General features: G+C 40.2%; 1 long non-coding RNA gene across 1 annotated transcript; it reads left to right on the forward strand.

The window, feature by feature from the left end:
- Positions 1-1,583: 1,583 nt before the first annotated feature.
- Positions 1,584-18,659, forward strand: LOC136560776 (uncharacterized). The gene is made up of 4 exons (XR_010784201.1): positions 1,584-3,121; positions 4,353-4,428; positions 8,154-8,246; positions 18,509-18,659. It is a non-coding gene; the product is annotated as an uncharacterized lncRNA (long non-coding RNA).
- The last annotated feature ends 3,908 nt before the right edge of the window (positions 18,660-22,567 follow it).

A 22,567-nucleotide genomic window follows, 5' to 3' on the forward strand; every position in this document is an offset into this window, starting at 1 on the left:
TCAAGCTTTTTTGAAAGGTAACACAAACAATGCACACAGTAAAAAAATCTCTGAAGAAAAAGCACTTGCCAATGTCTTCTTTATTCTGTGTTTAACCTGTTTTGGAGGATTAAGGGATGGTAGGTCCTTAGTATTATTTTAAAAGGTGGGGATTGCCTGGGTGATAAGACTTTGAAATTGATATTTTGAATTGGAAGCTGCACGATGCATATGTACATCTTGACAGCAGCAGAAGAGAGTCAGATTTTAGAGGAGCACTGAGATGACACTGAGAGTGCATGATGCAGTGGTGTAATGAAAGAGAGATCAATGCTAAAATGAATGTAACACCACTGAGGAGTACACACAGATCAATACTCTCGTAAGCCATGGAGTATAATCCTGCTATATAGGTCCTGTTAGATAGTATACTCAATTCTAGGAAGACAAATTTTTCTGCATTTCTTGAATGTACCTCTGACTTATCTATCCTAAAAATAGTTCTTCTTTTGGAATGTATAAGCTTGACTCTTTGTCTTCCCACCCATGTGTGCTAAGGAAAAGATGCAGTGCTATTTGTAAACTCCCAATCCTCAAGAATGTGGCATAGGAACATAAGATGGACAGTCAGCAATGAGCTGTGTTTCATCAAGTCTTTGAAATATTGTTTTGTTCCTGTCCCCTCTTACTGCCCCCTCTTTTTCGTGAAGGAAAACATTTTAAGCACATTTATTGAAAATGCACTCTCAAGAGAAAGGGGGAGTTCAGTCTTGCAACCTTCACTTATGTTGTGCAAAAAACTTGCATAAATTTTTTTTCCATCTCTTGATATTGAGAGCTTAAAACTATTACAAAAAGATCATAGAGTTTCTCTCATTTCTTGATGCCTGGATAGCCTTGGAGTCACTGAACCTTCATGGTTTGTGTCCAAAGTTTGCCAACCCATGCTATCCCTGCTTGGGATGTTTGTTAATGTCTGATGGATATTGTAAAATAATTTTTCTTAGGAAGGAGTAGATTGAGGAATGAATGGGAAGATCCTACACTCTGACTTTCATCTTTGGATCCTGCAGGGCCATGGGAGGCATCAGAAGCACAATCTGCCATGTTCTTATGGAAACTTGGTACTTGGTATGGAGAGAGCAATGGGAATGGCATTCCTGTCTCATTTTTGTTCTCTTGTTTGAAGGCCAGATCTCCTTGAATAGACACAAGCTCTTAGAATGAACAGCTCCTTGATTTAATTTCTGCTGCAGATCTGACTGGGCACTCTCTGTAGAAAGGGAAATGTATCTCAGCTTCTAATTTTCATCTGTCTTCTACTTTTCCCTAATGCGGGTGGGGTTTTTTTTCCCTTGTAAATTCCAAGGAAAGCTATGAATTATTGAGTTCTACTCCTCTGTTTTAGAGTTCAGTTGTTTTTACCCATTTCCTCAATGAGATGACTTTGTTTTGAATTTCTTTGCAGTGGAAAGCATGCATTTTTCTAAAGACTGGAGAAGCTAAAGCAAATAAAGATAAATTAATAAATACATAATTACAGTGTTGCTTCAGGGAAAAGTTTCTAGGCATAATCTAATAACAATGACTGGAGATACTATTAGTATTGTGTGTTGATTCTGGATCCCTTGGGATAGTCAAATAATTAAGCTTGTGTTTTCCAGTCCCTTTTGGCTTTAATAGCTATTATGATCATTAAGTGTAACCTGCCATAGACTCTGGTTTCTAAATGCCTTTGTGAGTCCAAGACCAGCTCTGTGTCCCCTCATGAGGGAAATGGTTTGATGAGAAATAGAAGTCCCTCAAGACACTGTTCTCACTTTTGTTCCAAAGCTCTTTTCCTTCCAAGTATCCACAGCCAGCAACTTTTCACAGCTCTTGCTGAGCTGCAGTTAATCTCTACTCCTTCTGACACTATGGCAGCTCTAAGATGCCATTGCATTTGCCTGCATTTATCCTCCTTTTTCCCAGTGTTTGTGACTGACCCCATCACCACAGTCCTGGCTGTGTGGGTGCCGAGCTGAAAGATTCAAACTGAATTGTCACCACTGCAAAGGCTGCTCTTAAGGAGATGCTTTTCATGATGCAGCTCTGAATTCAGAGGGTGTAAGCAGAAAGCCTTCAGCCCTAGTTTCTTCCAGAATATTGCAAACATTTCTTTTGCTTGCATGGCAAAAAGCAGACACTTGTTGGAGGGGTTGTTCCCTGTCACATTAATTGGCAATGCTGGCAGCCAACGCAGCTCCAAGGGAGGGAATTCACTTTCCCTGATGCAGAAAGAAGCAATGCAAAAGCAATACACAAACAGAGCCAGGCACAGCCTTTTGACTGATCTGTCACTCCTTGCTGAACTTGCCTGAAATTTATTGCCAGTTAGACAGCATTTCCCTCTGTTTACTGATTTGATTGAAAGGATGATTTATCAAGGCTCAGCATCACATTGAGCACTGCTCTCTGCTCCGAAGGGTAATGAGTTGTACACACATGTCATTCTCCTTCCCCACGTGATGGAGAAGGTGAGAGCCTGCTGGCTCTGGTGTGACACAGACAGCTCTGCTGGGAGGGGCTGTTCCTGCTGCTCCAGGACCAGCCTGCTGCTCCCCCTTCCTGCAGGACGGGGTGTGCTGTGCCAGGAGGACAAACACAGAGACATGCAAGGAGCAGCTGTGGCAGAGAGGGAGTGCAATGGTGTGGTATTTTTCCCCGTGGCCGGAAGGAAATGATGAATCTGACTCCATGTTCTTAGAAGGCTAATTTATTATTTTATGATATTGTATTACATTAAAGAATGCTATACTAGGACTATACTAAAGAATAGAGTAAGGATACTTTGAGAGGGCTTAACAAGATACTAATGAAAAACTCGTGACTCTCGCCAGAGTCCTGACACAGCTGGATGTAATTGGTCATTAAGTAAAAACAATTCACATGAAAACAATCAAACAACCACCTGTTGGATAAACAATCTCCAATCCACATTCCATAGCAGCAAAACAAAGGAAAAGTGAATCAGATAACTATTGTTTTCATTTTTCTCTGAGGCTTCTCAGCTTCCCAGGAGAAGAAATCCTGGCAAAGGGATTTTTCAGAAAATATGACAGTGACACAATGGGAAAGGACAGCAGGAAGGATGATGACAGAGGTAAGAAAATAAAAGGATTAGAAATACCAGAAAGTGAAATGACAGCTTGCTGTTGTCACCACTGTCTCTGAGTGCCATGGCTTGGTGCTGGTGAACATTTTTTTGTTAGCTGCTGTGGCACAGTCCCATCACAGCACACTGGGGACCAACACCTTCTCTCTGAGTGGATATTTGTTTAGGTTGTGGGGACTTTTCCTTAAGCAGCTCTGCTATTTGTTTCAATCACAACAAAACCCATTGTCTCACCTTAATTTACAGAGTCATAGCTAGCAGTATTTCTTTTCAGCATAAAGAGTGCATTGGAACAAATACCACCATTTATCAACTGTAATGCAGTTCTTTATAAAGGTCTTACATGAGCAAAGAATAAAAATGCAATGATAGTCTCACAATAAATACCCTAAATCCTTTATTGCCTATTTATGGTGTAATCTCTCAACAGTTGTACAATATATGACTGTTTAGAAAAATATCTAGAATACAGTTATATGGTTTATTTACCAGGAGATGGCAATGGCGATCTACTGCAGTATTAACTTGTATACAAGGCTCTCGTAAGTCTTCCACAACACCACAAACTTCAGTATGAATGAAACCAGAGTATTCCAAAACTGCTTTTTCCTTCCTTGTTTCTAACTTATTTCAGTTGCTGTTATTCACTGTATTTTTTTCCTCTCACTTTTTTGATTGAAATTGCTGTCACTACATTTTTTAAAGATGTCTAAATACAGTCCTCCTGGTATTCTAGAAAACAGAATATTATTTAAAAACAGAGCAGCCAATACCATTGAATAAGATATGCCACGTGTCAGGAAAAAAAAATAAAATGATTGATGAAAGTAAAAGCTTAAAAAATGCATTTAGCTTTACAGTATCAAAATTGAACTTGAGCAGTTAATGAAAAATAAATTATAGGTTATGCTTCTAAAAAGCAGGCTATAATTTTCTATTAAGCTGCTTGAAGTATGATTTTAAAGTATGCAGATGACAAAATTTTTATATAATTTGAAATTAACTGAGGTCTGCAATGTTGTCTGTATTGTTACATTACCTTAGCCTGTAGTAAGGTGCTCATCATTCTTTATGAATGATGAATTAGTGAATTAGTGCAGCACTGATCTTCACATGAAGATCACTTTCATAAACACTGAAAGTAAAAGTTTGGCTTCTTATGGGATTGCTTGATGCTCCTTTGTATCCTTCTCCACATGATTTCTGCTTTTCTCCCCAGAGCCTGCACAAGCTGAACAGTAGGTTTGTGCATGTTTATGAGGTATTTGGCAGATTTCAACCTGAAGCTACAGCAGGTGAGTCTCACTGCTCTCCTCAGCTACATCCCTGTCTGTTTGGAGTGATCCAGGGGCACTGCTGGATATCTAAACCTGCTTTGAAGCAGATCTGGACCAATTATAGCAGTGACCATCTTTAACCAGGGATCTACTCCTGCAGCTGGCTTTTGCTCTGGTATTCTGAAATACATAGACCATGTCTTAAACAATCACCGTGGGGCTCTCAGTTGGGAGGGCTATCCACCCTCAAGTCAAATAAATGCGGTAACTGAATTTGCTGTTTGCAACATCAAATACCAGCATTATTGCCTTTCCACTGCTCCTATTTTAGTGTTACTGAAAAAGCCAGCCAGGACCTTAGATATGTGAGACTGTGAGAGGAGCATGGAGTAGGTAAGGAGTACTTATCTGAGGCAACAGATGATAAGAAGGAAAAACTCCATTGTTTTACTCATGTGAAAGTCTTGATTTTCTACTGTTCTTACTGTTTCAATTACACTTAATTTTCTAGAGTTCTTCTTCACCACCATGTCTACCTTTCTACAATATCTTTCCTTCTTCTGCTCTGCATTAAGTGGTGCTCAATCAAATCTTATCTCTACAAAGGAGAAAAAGCAAATTTAGAGCATACAGAAAGTATTTCTCTTAAGTCTGCCCTCTTCACAGCTTCATATCAGGCAACTTTTGTGTTGGGATCTGCCTGCTCAGCACTCATGATGTAGTGGAAAAGCTGGCTCCAGCTAATCAGTAACAGGAGACCCCTGTGTCCACAAAAGCAATCACACATTTCACATCCACAATATCTTTCCCTCCACAGACCCTACAGGGTATAACAGGAAGACAGAGGTAGGAAGGACCTTTGTCAGTCTTTTCTCCAATAAGGAAATCAATCCATGGAGCAAAATGAACTGACTGAGTGAAAGCAGCAGGAGAAGGAGGGAGCAGAGTTTAGAGTCTCTTGGCTGCTGGTGCCTGGCTGTATCAACCAACCAAATTTTCTGTTTCCCTCTCACATTTCTGTATGTCTTTAGATTCCCCTGCACAACAGCACAAAGCCAATCAATACAGTGCTGGATTCCTCCCTGTGCACCAGGGCAGCCACAGGATTCACCTTATGGTGAAGTTCTCCAGCAGCTCTGGTCTAACAGGGCTGGGAATCACCCCAGTGGTACTCATGCCTCTTCAAAGGACAAATTTTGAGAAAGGGTAAAATGATGTTCAAACTGACAGCTGCTCACACAAAATCCCTTTTCTCCTCTGCTGGGTCTCTTGCTGTGAATACCCATGCTCATGTCAGCTGTGTGCAGGGAGGAATTATGAGTTTCCCTTTTCCTATCACTTATTTAGCTCCCTTGTTTTACCAACATAGATTGTGCTTACATTCTAGTACAGACTAGAGATACCAGTGCTGGCTTGAAAGGAATTAGCTCAACCAGTTCTTTACTTTGCTAAAATCTGTCCTGTAAACATGCCAGACTGCAGGCTCTTGAGAGTGGGACTGTTTACAGCCTTGTTTTTACATTGTTTAGTACAACAGGGCCAAAGAAGAGAAGCTTTGGGTGCCCCTGGAGTTCCAATAATTTTCACAGTGACACAGAGGGAGAAGAAAGGTCAGACTCAGGGGTGACTGGTTCATAATGGGTCAAGAGAAGTTTAAATTTCTGAATTATAAAGTTGTAAAAAAGATTCAAAGGGAAGTAAGGGCATACTCAGCCCACTCTTTGATAGTACAATACATAAAAACCGGATTTTGTAGGAGTATAATAAAAGATTGTATAGGAGTATAATAAAACCCAGACACAAGTCTGAAAAATTCATTAGTTTCTGCCATGACTAAAATAAGCACTGTCTAGGAAAACTACTTTGCAATGGTAATGAAAAGCAAGTGGAAAAGCAAGTGTTAGCACCAGTGCTGCAATGTGAAATAATTTCTGTATACTCAGATCTGTCATTGTGAACAATGTTGTTGATTATAAACCACATCAAATTCCCAGTCCCCCTAGACATGTGTTTTATTTTGCAGTTTTTCTGGTAATTATGAAATCAACAGAATACTATCAAGTTTTACCACAATTAAGCTAAATATATACTTAAATGATATAACATAGTTGGTAATTGCAATATCTCTCTGACTTCCTTCCAAGGAACACTCGGCATCATTTCTGGAGCATTTTCAGGGGTGGCTGCTAATGATAATGATGATGCTGAGCTCTCTCATAATTTTGTACTTTCAAAGGTACTTCAAACCAATTTAGAATCAAGATTTGACCTGCAGAGCTTCAATTCTTGTAGGCTGATAAGACAAGGCTCCTAGGCTGAGTGGATTTTATGGCCTCCTCAGTGTGTGGGGGTTTGATGGAGGAGAGGGTGGCGCAGAGTTACAGCCCTGTGAGCAGCTCACTGAGAACAGGTCTGGATCCAGTCACTTGTGAGATAGTGCTCACCTGTAAAGCCATCTCCATGCCATTGTGCTGAACACCTTTGGGCTCCAGGAGATAAAAATGCTTGTCTTGGGTCCTCAGTGAGGGGGCAGCTGTGTGCTACAGCCCTTCGAGCAATTGCCGCTTGCTCAGGGTCTGGCCAGGCTGCCATGTTGGTGATGGGCCTGGGAGGCAGGAGGTTTGTTCCAGTACTTTCCTCAAAGTTTGTCAGATGCATAAATAGCTCAAGAGACTGCTAATATTTCCCACCAAAGTGGAACTCTCCCTACATTGGCAGCTTTGTCTTCCTGTAGCTGATCATTGCTGCCATTCTGGCCACCGGAATTGAGCGTGTGCTCCAAATTTCTGTTTACAGTCACTGGAATCCACTTTGTAAGAAAAGATAAGGCAAGTTTGTTTGTACTTCTACCATCAAATTAACATTTATATATTTCTTCAGAAAGATAAAAACTCAATGAACATGATGATCTAGGAGGTCTTTCCTGACCTTATTGATTCTAAAATGATTCTTATTACCTCATTTTAAATATCCTGTCTCCATCTAACCTTGCTTACTATATATGATACCATTTGTCTGAGAGGTAGTTTTCTGTCTAACTGAATACTACCTTTTAAATAATTTGGTTTAATAATTGACATTTTTTTCATGTCACTGAAAGGCAAAGGTCAGACAAAGCAAAGACAGATCATATGTAATTCAAAGGCTGTTTGCCCAACTAAAATTAGAAATTGGGATTGGTTTGGCACAAAGATACTATTATGACTGTATATTAAAGAGTTTTTCTTAACTGAATTAGATAGATTAGACAAGTAATAGAGTTTATAATAAAAATGCAGAGTTTTTAAAGTTTCTTGGTTTACAAGTGTAATGAGCCAGGTTTTATTTAATGTTAAGTAGTATGCAAGTTGATATATTTTGGAACATGTGACAACATGTTCAGATTCCTTCTAGAATATGAAATTGTCACCATGATTTTAAAAGCAGCTCTCACAGGTCCAAAACCTTTGGAAGAAAAACCTCTTGGTAAAAGTGCACTAAAAGAAAAAGAAGTGTTTCCTCTATGTCTTTTAAACAACAGTCAAGAAAAGAAAAAGCATTTAATCTTTCCCCCTTTTATAATGCCTTCTGGAAGCACAGCATCCTCCTATCTGTTTCCCAGTTTGTGGATATAGAGAGCATCTTTGCCTTTTGCTTTTGCCTGCTAAAATCAGCCGGTGCAGTTAGGTTGTGGGTGTAACCACCTGGGGATTTAGTATGGTAAATATAGAACTTAGAAGCTTTTTGTTTTCTCTTTTCTTCAGAAAACAGTGAGATCTCTGCTCTTAAGTTTGTCTTCATGAAAATGTCCGCTGGACGACTATGTTAAAGAAATGAAGAATGAACAGGGAGAAAAGGTAATTACAAGAAAAAGTGAATTTCTAACCATATGCAGAACTACATCTATCACAGTGGATGTGTATTTTTCATTACCAACATGAGATAAAGATTTCTCAGCTCAGCTGCATGAAAAGGATTGTTTTATGTCCATTGAAAGATGTCTATTTCTATTGGACTTTCTGATTAGCCTGTGATGTTCCCTGGTTGATTAGTTCCCAACACTTTTCCATATTGAGAGCTCATCATTCATACCCTGTGCATGTCCCAGAACCTCTCCCTTGACCAGGGGTAGACAGCTCATTTTTTGCCAGTTACTGGCATGCACAGTCCAAGCTGAAGCTCAGAGTTTTTGTCTCTCAACCACTACAAAACTTCTGGGCAAACATAGCCTCGTTTTTAAACCATTTCAAGCAACACTGAGTTCAGCAGAGGTTAGCTTCCTTCCTTTTTCCATTTTTCTGAATGAATTTTACAGCTTGAACTGTGTGCTCTGTGCTTCTGAAGGCAGACTGCTGCTATTGGCAGTGTGACTGCTTTACATAAAGTTTGGCTACACCCCTGTTGCACTGCAGGAACACTCTGCTGTCCAGGGATAATCCAGAAATTGCACACTGGGACTACAAATACCCATCACTGTGATTATGAAGACTTAATCGTCAGTTTTGGTGGTTACCTTACATGGACTATCTAAAACTATTTTTGTGCTATACTTCCAAAAAACTTCCACCCAGGTCCAGTTCTTTTTTCCCTCTGCTTATCTCATTTTCCATTGTCATGAAATAAGAGCAGAAGCCCAGGCACTATTTCATACAGCTTAATAAATTTGATGGACAATATTGTCTAAGAAAAATCTTGTCGTGTTGCATTTGTAGGAGAAATGATTCAGGTAGTAAGAGACCATGACTTTGAAATCTTTCTCTGCTGAACATAATTATATATTAACTAATTCTGCTAATGCAAGAAAATATTTATGTGCTGGTATAAGGCTTCATTTCTTTGCCATAAGACTGTGCTTTGCTTTGTGTGGAGAACCCAACCACAGTGAGCTGGGACTGCTTGAGGCAAACTTAGCAAGTTTATGCTGTGCTGTCCCTCACGGGAATGTTTCTCTCATGAACAAAATTGTCTTTACTCCTCTATGCAGTTATTTTACCAAAGAGATTACTCTGAGCAAGTAAACAAAGTGAACCTCTTCCTTCACTATCCTGCCTGATAAATAGGTTCCTATATCTGCAAAGTTAAATGATAGAATCAGGACAAACAGAAAATGTTTTACATTTTGTAGGCACAGAGACAAGTAGCTGACCATTTCTGGTGAATTTATTTTCAACTTCCTTGGGAAGATTAAGCCAGCTGGAGAGTCTTCAGAAACATTGAGCCACTCAGAGGAGCTTTCTGCCTGTTGTTTTCTGTATTAAGATTTTGGCTTGGGCTTCAAGAGCCTCCACAGCATTTTCTGCTCTGCTTTCCTCAGACCAGCAGCCTTCAATCCAAGGAGTGACCATTTAGTCAGAGCAGAGACTGAGCTTTCATAGCCAAAACAAGGGTCTTGATTGCCCCACATGTGTAGTTCCTGTCTTCTTCCCAAGAGCTTTTTAGAGACAGCAAAATAAAAAACATGGAAGAAAGAGAATCTCAATGGGGATGGTGCAACCACTTCAGTTTTCTGACAGCTTAACCAGAAAACCACTGTTTTCTGACAGTGTAGCTGTCAGTGTGTGGGGTAACTCAGTAAAAGGCCACCCCTAAGTGCTCTTAGGTCAGCTGGGAGTCAGGTGTAGCTCTTGAAAAGCAAAAAGGACCAAATGGGTCCAATACATTTGCATTTAGCATGACCATACAACTGTAAAATAAAGGGAATTCCAAAAGGAAACCCTTTTTGTTACACAAACACTGAGCCACTGCAAACAAATCTGGCAAGGCTGAGGGTCCAGCTCCCTGGGCTGAGCATCACAACACCATGGGTAATGTCAGGCTGTCAGACACTGCTACTGTCACCACCCTAGTACTGAAAATATCTGTGAATTTCACTAGTTTACAGAAACTGTCAATGAATATCTTAATCCATAAGCATAGAAAACACAACTATTTTACCATGCAATTGTGGAAGCTAATCCCTGGCAAGGTCATTACTTTCACCACTTCCCTTGTAATCCCCCTCATACACATACAGTATAAGGCTCTGAAGCCTAATCTTTTCAATGCTGAAAATGAGACTTTTATGCAAACTGATAAAAGTTCTTTGTTTGATTTATCTGTAAACCAAAATAGTCTGGTAGTTTGCCTTGAAGTTAAAAGAAAAAAACATACTCTGTCAAATCCTGTGTATTCCTTTTTATGTATTTTGTCATTTCCCCTCTATTAACTCTGTCCTAAGGTTGAAAAGAAGAGTGCACTCCAGTTTCCATTTACATACTGTACTTTAGCTTTGACTCTTTTTTTGAAACCTGTTAAATTTATTGACTATAAGCCCCTTGAGCTATCGAAGAGTATGCAGCTTACATTAGATATCTTTTGAAAGATGCTACTGGTAGGCTGTTTTAATGTGTTTGCTCTCTCCAGATACAATTTGTCTTACATATTCATTGGTTTTTAGTGCCAAGACCAGTTTCTTCATTGTAGCTGTTGTTTGGAAGTCTCACTCAGATATTAAGGTTTAGTAATTTTTCAGTGCTGCTCAAGGGATCTGAGTGTCAAATGAAATAATGAGTGGGAATTTGGGCATTGAAAACCCCTAAGCAGCTGGCTTTGGAGATCTCAATAAAAAAAAAAAAAAGGATATAATTCAAGATGGCATGAAAGATACTTTGGGACATCTAGGATGTTTTATATGTACAAATAGAGCTGGCCAAAAAGTAGTACTTTCCATTCACTGACAATTATATTTCATTTTAATTTCAAGATTTCATATAGCCTAAAAGTCAGAGAAAATTTCATTTGCAAAATGCTAGCACATGGAGCTGGGAAAACAGAATATGTTCCCCTGCATTCTGCAGCTGCTTTTTCTAGTGATGGAGCTGACTGGAATACTGATTTCTTTAAGCAAGGGCTCTGGGTGGGAAGGATCTCTTTTCAGATTAGTCAGGGCTTTCAGGTGCTCAGTTTCACAGGAGAGAGTCCACAATCCTGGAGAGAGATCTCAAGGCACCCAGACTTCTCCTGTGAGGCTGGTCTGGAGTGTGGGAAGGGGATGCTGTGTGTAGTGTGGTTCTGGCTCTCACTGATAGGAGCCCAGTCCTTCTCCATGCCCTGATGAGAGCTTTGGAATATCATTTGTTCCACAGTACAGGTGTTTGCACCTGGAATCTGACCAGGCAGGACAGCCACACAGCATGGATTTCACAGTACAAAGTAGAGGCAGCTGGATTGGGATTTTCAGAATTATGCTGTCATAAATCTCCTGCCTGTTCAGCTTAAACATGAGCTGTAACATTCCTCAGTTGGTAGCCAGCACCCCAAAATCTGTTGTGCCTCTGGGACAGAACTTGGACTTCCCTTCAGATTGTCTGCATCCTGCTCTGTGTGCAGTCACTTGTGTTGGATCCTGAGGCAGATCTCTGCTGTGGTGTATTTTTATTTCTAGAAAATCCATACCAAAAGTCAAACTCCTTTCTCTCTGAAACTCCAGGCACTGGCCTGTGCCTCCAGTGAGGTTCAGGTGAGATCTCTGTGCACTGCAGCCCACGCTCTTACCAGCTCATGCCAAGCTTCCAGTTCTTCCATCCAGATGTTCATACCTTCCAAATCTGTTTTTCTGAGGAACATTTGTGACCCCAACAAGTACAGAAAAAGAAAGGTAATTCAGTGAGTGCTTCACATGGAAAACACTAATTGTACTTTGGCTTTCAGTGAAAAAAGATGGGGAGGTCATGGTGTCCCCATCCCCACCTGTTGGTTTAGACCCTCTGTGGCCACATCATTGTGGGGGTGATCTCTCTCTACAGGGAAACCAGGAGAGCCTAAAATATGTCCATGGCCTTGTTTCATAGCACCTAAAAGCTTTTACAGGCACAGATGTTGCAGCTATTAATGAAATAAATGTAGTTTAAGTTACATTTACTCTGTAGTGGGAGTGGAAGAGGGATATATTTTGGCTTATAGTGCACATGTCAAGTCAATGCAATTGTCTATTTCTGAAGTTTTATAGTCCCCATCATCATAATTAACTTAAGTAAAACTGTATTTAGCTTGCATATGACTTCAATTTGCTGCAAAGTAAATCACCAAATAAATCAATAATTTACAATCTAACAAACAGCACAGAGTTTTCCAAAAGAAAAAACAAACAAACAAGCAAGCAAGCCATTATGCCTGGGCTTTTCTGAATGCAGCACTGCTCCTTGCCTTGCTTCTCTGAGAGGAATGTGACAATTTCCAACACCAGAAATTTTCACTCAAGCAAGCAGGAATCTTGTAAAACCAAACAGATAATGACGCAAAACAAAGCTTTGATTAGGAGCCCCTGAATAATGATCCTTTTCACATATCCAATGTCTAGGATGTTTAACATATTTTACATTTAGAATATATCAAGCAAGTTCCTGATTAGAATTTGGTATCAAGAGAAACACATTTTATTAGACAGGGAGCGTGTCAGGGCTTGGTGCCAATCGCCTGCAACGAGTTATGTTACAAACACATCCAACACCCACATTTGGAGAAGTGCAAGAGTGAACATGTTTCTTATGTTCCTCTTTCCTGCTCTGTTTTCCTACAAAAATCATGAGGCAAGTGGAAGTTATCTCTTGGTTCCTACATAGAAATAAAAAGGTGAAAGAAATTTTCCATGGCATAAAGAAATCACAGGTTTACATTGTTGAAAATTGGTGTTGGGCTTGGATGCTTTTGTACAAGTCATTGCTATGGAGACTGTATTAATTGGCTGCATTTCTCGTGTGGGGGTAGGTAATACTCAGTGAACTCAAAAGGTGGAGAAAAATAATTTTGATATGTGTTAAATTAGCTGGTGTTTTGTGTTGCCAGGAGTGTAGCAGGGACCAAAAGCATAACAAAAGTCTGAAACTTGGGGATATTTAGAATAAAGAGAACATCCACAGGTGAAGTATTTAAAATGAGTTTGGAACCAGGGGCTGTTAATCCTAATTTCAGAAAGGAATAAAACTCCCTCATGTTTCATTTCACAGCATGAGCCATATATTTTCCTGATGAATGTTGGAAAGGTATTTTGACTGTACCCATCTAAATCCACATTTATCATGGAGATTAGGCACCTTGCTCTAGAAGTTCTAGTTCTGGCTAACAATGGGGAATAGTTACTAGAAGAGATGATCCACTACCCTGGGTAGAGGAATGATTTTATACAGCTTCTACACTGGTTGGTGCCCTTTGTGTAATTCTCAACATATTTGCTGCAAAAAGCTACTTATCTTACTCTCATGTGGTATTACAGTAATCATTGTACGTATTGTAAATATTTTACAGAGGATCAATGCAAAATTATCTTATTATCTTGATATGTTTGTGTCTATAAGCAATGAAAAGATATCCTTTAGAACATGACACATTTTGTTTTCTGCACTATATGTTAACATGAAGAAAAATTGTGACTGCATGCAACCCCCTGAAGTCAGAAGTAGGAATATAATTATGTATCAGAAGAAGAACGTTTTAAAGGTTAAAATTACATTGTATTTCCATAGATAGAGATGTTTGTATTTCATTAACTAAAATGACTTTCTTGTCTCTCAACACTTCAGGAAAGAAATTATTTTTGCATTTGTTTTGGGATGAGTGAATATCATCCCAGATCTTTTATTTGCATCAGTGTGCAATGTGCCATTTTCTCAAATGAGGGCTGGGTGTATTTGCAGAGCAGACACAGAAGTGTGTCTGATTACCTCACCATTTCTTTGTACCCATCAGAGATGGAGGTGAATTAGAACACATCAGCAGGAGGGGATTTTATTTTCTTCCCAACCAAAGCATCAAAGAATCCCAGAGCCCAGTTTAAGCAACTCAGACTGAAAATAGACTGGACTGATTTTTTTTCTTCCTGGTTCCAGTAAATACTTGTGTATTACTTATAATGAGATTCTTTCAGGAGAGATGCTGAGAGCTGTAAACACCCATGTTGAAGATGATGCTCAGTAACGAGACTCAGGCCTTTCATGCAGCTGCAAGATTTGCTGAGCAGAGCTGTGAGAAAATAGCAGGGTTTGCAAAAGCCCAGGTATGGATACAGGTATACAGGCAAAAAGTCTATTTACCAATACATCTTCTTTCTGTTTAGAGACCTACAGTACATTCCAGTGTGTGCCAGCACAGCTCCACCTGCAGACAAAACACTTCAAATATGAACAAGGTGAAAGATGGCTAATTATTTAGGCTGTATGTCTCAGAGCATTACAGTTTGGTGTTCCTTATCCCTCCTGGGGTGCAGGTTATTGATACTGAGAGATTTAGTTCCTGACTCTGCAGTTTTAATTCCTGTTGTGTACATGATGCTAAGCCATGTCCCTGATTGCCCAGAGCAGAGAGAGTTTGAAGAAAGCCAAAGGAAACAGCTGGAGCCACCTGAGTGCTGGCAGCAGGCAGTGTGCTCTGAATGCTCCATGAAATGAGATTTAGGTGCATGCAGCATTTGCTGCTCTGCCACCAGCCCCTCACTAACCAGGACCTGGGCAGGAGACACAGCAGAAGGTTGTGCCTGGTTTCTGCTGATAGTTATGAGCAGCTTGATATTTTCAGCATTTTATGTCAGAAGTCTGTTCCCTGGAGAAATGATGGGTGTGTCTAATCAAAAAGTGATCTCTTAACACTTCCCAAGACCTTGTTTTCTATTGCAGAGGTATTGTCCATGGTAATAGTTGCTATTATCTGTCACAGACCACTGAAATCCTCATTTCCAGTGAAAACACACTGGTCTAGACAGCACTTTGGCAGAAAGCATTTCTTTCCTTTGGCATGTGGTGTAAAGGGGAGAGAGAAACAGGGATAGGAAAATAAATGAGACCTCATGTTGCTAAGGTTGCTCTTCTAGAAAGCCAAGATGTGGGTCACATCTTCAGTGTGACCTGAACAGAGCAGGGGTCACTGAATGATTCAGAGAATTGTGGAATCATAGAATGGTTTGGGGTGGAAGGACCTTCCAATGTCATCCAGTTCAACTTCCTGCAATGAGCAGGGGCCCCTTCCCCTACATCAGGCTGCTCAGAGCCCTGTCCAAGCTGATTTTTCTAGAGATGGGGCAACCACCACAATTCTGGGCAACCTGTAGCACTGTTTCATTTTAAGGTGAGGATGTGAGAGTCCAGCTCCTCCCTTCTGGTCATCTTCCTTTCCAGTGGAACTTGGCCATGTTACAGTTAGGGTAGGGTAGTATGTCATGCTTTTTTTTTTTTTTTTTTTTTTTTGGTTGGTTCGTTGGCTGATTTTTGGTTAGATTTTTTTTTTTCTTTTGCTGTTGTCAGCTTTCTGATAGAGATGAGGAGTATTTTGTATCTTTAATAACTGCTGCAGGCAGGAAATTCTGCTGCCTCACCCTGGCAACCTCACTAACCAGCAATCTGCCTATTCTCTGTGTCATTTCTGTAGTGTAATGGGCATTTCTTTGTGACACATACAACATTTGTTGCTACTTTCTTGCAGCTGTGTGAAGCTCCTGTTTGACATATGTTTCCATGGAATTAGTTAAACTGTGCAGCGAACAGATTCTCTGTTTCTGCTCAGTGTAGCAGGGAAGGTAAAGGTTATCCCCACCATAGGACACGGGGAGGAGTGGTCACTCCTCCAAGCTGCTTCTGGAGCTGTGCTGATGGTGTTTGGTGAAGCAAATCTGCTGCAAATTACAGCATGTAGTTATAGATCAATTTAAGCTCCTGCCTGCTGCCAACAATGTGCTGTGCACCAATGGAGCTAACTGGGTAAACAGGCACTCTAGTAACTGAAAATAACCAAGTGTTGTTGAAAGGAATAATTAATTAATGTTTGTAAAGCACTTAGAAACTGAAAAGCACCTTATTAGTGCTAAGTGTTCAGGGGCCTGGCTTTCTCATCAGAAGGTAAAGTCCTTGTCTTTGTTAGTCTTAACTGAACAAAGCATTAAGGGTATAAAGCCTTTGTGTCTAATGTCCTCAGTCAGGTGTTTTTGTGCCTGGCAGTCATTAGGATGCAGTAAGTAAACAAGAAGAAACTATAAATGGCCTGAATCAGCCCATTTCCACTGATGCCAGCAGAATCAAGTTGATTTACATTAGCTGAAGATCAGCCAGGGAGAATCCAAAGCACAGCTCCTCTTCTTGATGTCAGGCTCAGCCAGAGCCAGCCACTGGTTTATTCTCTGCAGCTCCTGCCTTTGTGAGCCCAGCTGCCAGGAATGAGCACAAAACTGTATTAGGGCACAGGGTTCCCTGTGCAGTGAGGTGGACAAAGTGGATGGCTCAGATTTGCTCCCTGGGGCAGGCAGCACGTAAATGAACATTGTCTCTTGGTGGAGAGAAGGAATCCCATTTATCAGCTGTGCCATGAAGGGCTGAAAGGGGGACACCTATGGCTGACCCTGTTCCAGAGCTCAGCAACATGGAGAGTAAGAATCTCTGCCTTTACTTCAAAAGTGCCTTGGCTCCCTCAAAACAACCTCAACTCTTCCTGATGCAGAAGTCACTGACTGAAGGGGGGATTTAGTGAGAAGGCTAAGAGGGAAGTGAGCCACCCAGAACAGAACCATCTGGGGAGATGCGGATGTTCCTGGGAATATGATCCAGCCCCAGCAGCCCTCAGCTCCTGCCACACACAGTGTGGGGCACCAGACCTTCTGTGCAGCCATCCAAGGGCTGCTCTGCTCCTCCAGGAAGGTGCAGCTCACAGTCAGCATTCCTATCTGCCTAAGAGGGTGCCCATCTGTACTTCACTCTCTCTAAATAGATCAGAAGCTGTGGGAGCAGGAAAAGGGGAAGGAGAGGGGAAACAATCTTATGGAACACAGGGAGCTGCAGGAAAGGGTTTAAGACTAATTGGCCAGAGAGCACAGAGAAAAGCACTGGCCTGTCCATCACAGCACACACTTTTAAGATTTTTGTATCCCTTTACCACACAAGTTTCCTTTCTTCAGCCAGAATTTTTCAGGCTAAATTTGATTATATTGAGCATCTGTTTCATATTTATGAGTATCCAGGACCTCCATCACTCACATTCAACTTCCAGATGAATGAAAAACCCAATAATGTGCCCATTTATGGTGCATGAGCAGTGTGTCCACATAGGCATCACACACAGTCACTGCCAGGAGTGCTGGGAGAGGGAATCCAGTCTTTGATCACTTGGGTGTTTCTTCTCACAGGAGATCAGTAGCCCTTTTTTTTTCTTCTGGACTAATTGGCAGAGTAAGAAAGGTTACCTGCCAAGAAAATCCAATTAATCAGCCCTTGCTGCTCCTGAATAAAGCTCCATGGCTGACAAAGGGTAGCAGTCAGAGAGAATCAAAATAAGCCACCAGGACATCAGATATTCTGTTTTTTTCAATCTCTGCACCAGCCTAGAGCAGAGTATGTTTGGCTCACTTCAGTGGCAGTGCTGGAACACAGAGTGCCAGGATACCCCTCCGTGATGTCTCTGGAAGAGCTGAGCATTGCTAGGATTGGTTAACAGTTATCTTTGTGATTAGCCATCTGTTACAGATCCATTTATTGAATCTGAGAGGGGACAGAACCCTTGCATATCCTGCTTGCTCCTCACTTTGCTTGAGCTCACCATAGGGAGCTTTGTGCAAAATGCATAAAGAACAGCAACAACAAAAAAAATGCTTTTTTTAAAGGGAAAAAATTGTTGTGGCTCTATGAATAGTAAAAGTCATTATCATTTGTCTTTATCAAGATCACAGGATTAGAGCACTGGATAATTTCTTTCTGGAGGTTGGAATAAGAAATTGAGAGGTCTCACAAGTCCAAGCAAGATTCTGGAGCTGCTCACTTGATCCCAGTAACCTCCTGCCCCACAAATCCATAGCTATGGAAGGGAAGACTTGGTGTCAAATCCTTACATACCCTGAGTCTATTTTCAGCTAAAGTATCCAAGTTTAGAAATTTAAGAGAGCCAAAGGCTTTGTTTCTAAGTAGATCTAAGTAGATTTCTGAATCCAGATGAAGTGATTTGGGTGACACACCCAAAGAGTCCAGCACAGGCAAATGACCCAATAGAAAGTTCCACAGATGTCAAGGCAGAAGGTGAATTTGTGATAATTAATTCTTTCTCCTGGGTTATGTGCTGCTAATTGACTTGGCAGCAGCACCATCACTGTGATTCATTGGCTCTTGGATTTTAGGCCAGAAGCAGCAACGATGATGGTCTGGTCCTACTGCCTGCAAAGCAAAGCCCACAGAACTTCACCTGATGCTTTCTCCACCAACCCCCCAAATTCTGCTTAAATTACCATTTTTATTGAAAAACCAAGCTTATTAAGCAGCAACGCAATAGAAAACACGTCGGGTGCTTGGTAAGTAGATTTAAAGGTAATTGTTTTTTTAAATTTTGCAGCTTATTTTTCGTATCATATTTATATTGATATTTCCATACAATTCTTTTTCTTTTTTGTTTCTTTTTGTCTAAATGAACCCCAGGAAAATTAGGAAAACAAACAAAAAATTTTGGTTTTACTTTTTAATTTTTAAATTAATCAGAGGTATCCTCAGTGCATGAAATGGAACAGTTTAGCTCTCAAGTAGTTATGATACAGGTATCCAGGTGAGCCAGCAGTCACAAAGATGTTATTTCCTTGTTATGTCACGAACATATCACATACCTGTCTCATCTGTAAATAGAATATTAACCACCAAGAACCTTCAGAATCTGGGAGAAAACATGGTGAGTTCCCAAAGGTGCAAGTGGACTTGTTTGTGTTTATAAATAAGCCACCAAGCTGATGTGATTAAACAGTTACTCCATCAGTGTCTTGGCCCTTCTTTTCTCCATCTGGTAGGCAGGCAGGCAGATTAAATATATGCCATGTGTTTGTTTTCCCTCTACAAAATGAGCTCTGTTAGTATTTCTTGTCACCATGAAGTGGTACCTACCAACGATACCAAACATTTAGATTTATGTTAAAAAATGAGGAGTTACCAGGAGTTCAATGACATGCCACCCAAAGCACAGTATTTTATTAAAGGAGATGGCAACAAACCATAATTTTTATTTAAAAAAAGCTCAATTACAACTTTAGAGAAAATTAAATTTATCTTTGAGCCTCAGTGTTTTGAAGCTACCAGTTGATTCCTGGAAGTGACTTTGAAATGAGTTTTGGGAAATCATTTTAGTATTGACTTGGGCCATAACGGTTGGCTGTTGTTTTTTTGTATAAGATTGATTAAATTACTCTGAACAAGCTCCAAGTACGTGTCCCTCTCTGAGGCCAGTTGTGAATATGACCATAATACACTCTCTAAAACATATTTCAGAAAGTAAATAATCTCTAAAACTGGAAGAACATCAATGCACTCTTCCAAGAATAAGCAAATGAACTTGGTTCCTTGTCTCAACATACATCACTTCTTTTTTTAATGCTTCCTGCTCCCTCTAGTTCCAAAAAACTGGGATTATTTGATAGATTTCCTCTTTACACTACAATAGGAGATAATTTTTGACTAGGTCTTAAAGAAAGAACTAGCTAAGAAATAAGTGTATAATGTGAGATTCAATTTTATCATTGTCTAATGAGAACTGCCAGTTGTTCTACTGATTTCAGCCTTTATCTCCCCTCTGAAATGTAGTTATTCCTTCATACATCAGCAAACTCAAGTGAAATCAGGGCCACATAATAGCAGGTTCTCTACAAGCACATGGGAATAAATGATCTTAATCTAAAAAAAGTTTGAAAATTAATGCCAAATATGTGAAGATACGACTTATCCACAGCTGCTGAGTGGGCCTGGTCTGGAGGCAGGAGAGGAACCCAGGTCTTTGAGGACCCAAACTCTGTCCAGTGAGCTCTGCTCCCAAAACACTGGCTAGTCTGAGTTTTTATCAAATCTAAGGTATGTATTTCAAAAGCCAAAATTAAATGACAAATTTAAATGACAAAATTAAATTAAATACATGGCCAAGAAAACCCCCAGAGGTCACTGGGTCATGGTTTCCGCAAAGCCAGGAACAAGAGAGACAGCAAAGAACAGCAAAAGAATAGGAGCATGAGGAAGAAAACAGGAAGAATTTAACATGATCAGCTGCACAGAAAGATTCTTGAATGGTGATATGGGATTTGCAGGCAAGATTCAAGAAAAACAACAGTTTGTGGGATAACAACCTTCCAAAGAACAGCCTGCTGCACTTCCCAAATGTTCTGAGTTCCCATCTGAGATGGAGTAGGCTATTTGGGGAACAAAGGATTCCTCTTCTAAGGAAATCTAGTTCAATAAGGGTAAAGATTTCTAGGATGCTGATATGAAGGATTTCTATTTCTCTGGCACGAGGCCAAAAGGTCTGGGCAAGCCTTGGTTGAGAGGCAGATGAGGTTGGCTTGCAAAGGTTGAGATTTTCTGTTCTTCCCTAGTGTCTTTAACTCCTGCTGACAAGAGTAATCTGAGTCCTCAGAGGCCTTGAGCAAGCAGGAAACCTGCAGGGAGCAGGTGAAGCTGGAGTTGGAAGAGTGAGTAACTGCAATATTCTATAATTACTTCCACAAATGCTCTCCTTCCAGTAGTCTCTTGTTCAAGGCAAAAATATTTGGGTACAACTCATGGGGGGAATTGTAATCTATTTCAACAGTGGAATCTGTTCTCTATTTCAGTACCTGATGTGAAAGGAGTTGTTTACCATTCTTCTTGACCTCACTTTCTTTCTTGCTGAATTAGACCCTTTAACAAGACCAAGTGATGTAGTTTCTATACAGAAAACTTTGAAATGAAGCAGAATTGTTGTACCTTGTTCAAAGCCTCCTTTCAGGAGAAACTTGACTAACACAGGGAGGCTTCCAAGAAATTTGTTCCCCAAACTGTTTTTGTGAGAAAAGAGTTTATTGTTTCTTTGATTGCTTGTTTTAATGTTTATTGTGTTTTCATTTCAAAATATCGGCTTTTCTTTTTAAAATGTGCTTTGCCCACAAATATTCCTATGAAGGAGCCCAGTATTATGGTCAGCTCTACTCTACAGGGAGGAACAACAGATGCTTCAATGACATTCTTTAGGTGTATTTTTTTGGTTACTAGGAGTCATTTCAATAGAGGCACTGCAATATTCAGCGTGCTTTGCTCAGAGCCTGTGCCTGCCATGGGAGATCATCCAGCTCTGTGACAGTGAGAGACAACAGAAAAGCAAAAGGAATAGAAATAAGAGAAGGAAAGAGAATAAATGTGGGCAAGGAAAGCTCAGAAGAGGCATTTCTAGTTCTTTAAGGGATTTCCAGTGCTTGATCTGTAGAAAATTTTCATCCACATCCAAACTGGCAGAAAAGCCATCACTGACCCCCAGCAGCTGAGATAGCAGCATGGGCCAGGCTGCACCAGGGACTGGGATCAGACATTAAGGAACACACAGACCCTTACTTATGAGAGTCCATAGGAATTATGCACTTTAATTTACTTAGATCTAAAAATTAATACCATTTACATTTCCACCACTGAGGACACAAGTTTTCCAGTCTTTAGTCAATGCCACTGTCAAATAAACAAATCAGAAATGTTTGAAAAATGAAAAAAAGCCCCCGCCTTGGAATGCTAGCTCAAGCATTTTTTTCAAATCTAATACTTACTGCTTGCCCTTATTAACTATTAACTGAAAATTCCTTAAAACATGTCAGCAGAGATACTTATTGCTGTTAGCATCATTATGTGGGATTCAGCATCTAAAAGCTCTTAGCCTGCATTGTGTGCCAGAAGTGTGGGAAAGAACAGCTGGAGAGAATTTTGTGGAGCTGCCTGTTTGAGGGTGGATGCAATTTTAATTCTGGTGTCTTGTCCTCTGTAATGAGAGAGGTTTTGTAGGTTGAGTCACAAAAAGGAAATAATAGTCTTTGTTTTACTATTGTGGCAAGTGCCAAACCTGGTGAATAATGTAGATAATGTTTTGGAAATTTGAAGTGGAGACTAATGTATGTTTAATGTCAGTTCCACTGTTTTCCTTCCTGTTGCTCTGCACAAGTGCCATAGTGTTTCTCAGAAGTAAAAAAAGGTACAGAACAATGTCTTGAGCAAGGACTGAGTTACAGTTTTTATCTTGCACTTGTGGCTGTTTGGTTTTGAACTTATTTTATATATTTCCTAAGCAAAATAAACTGATCACAGTCTTCAGACTTTTGGGGTTTGTTTGTCCTCAGTTGTATCTTTAGATATTTAATAGAGTATAGATTAAAAATGTACTCTCACAATCAAAATTGTAATTATTCCCATCTCTC

This window comes from Molothrus aeneus, chromosome 10 (genome assembly GCF_037042795.1).
Source record: "Molothrus aeneus isolate 106 chromosome 10, BPBGC_Maene_1.0, whole genome shotgun sequence".
Classification (NCBI taxonomy): domain Eukaryota; kingdom Metazoa; phylum Chordata; class Aves; order Passeriformes; family Icteridae; genus Molothrus; species Molothrus aeneus.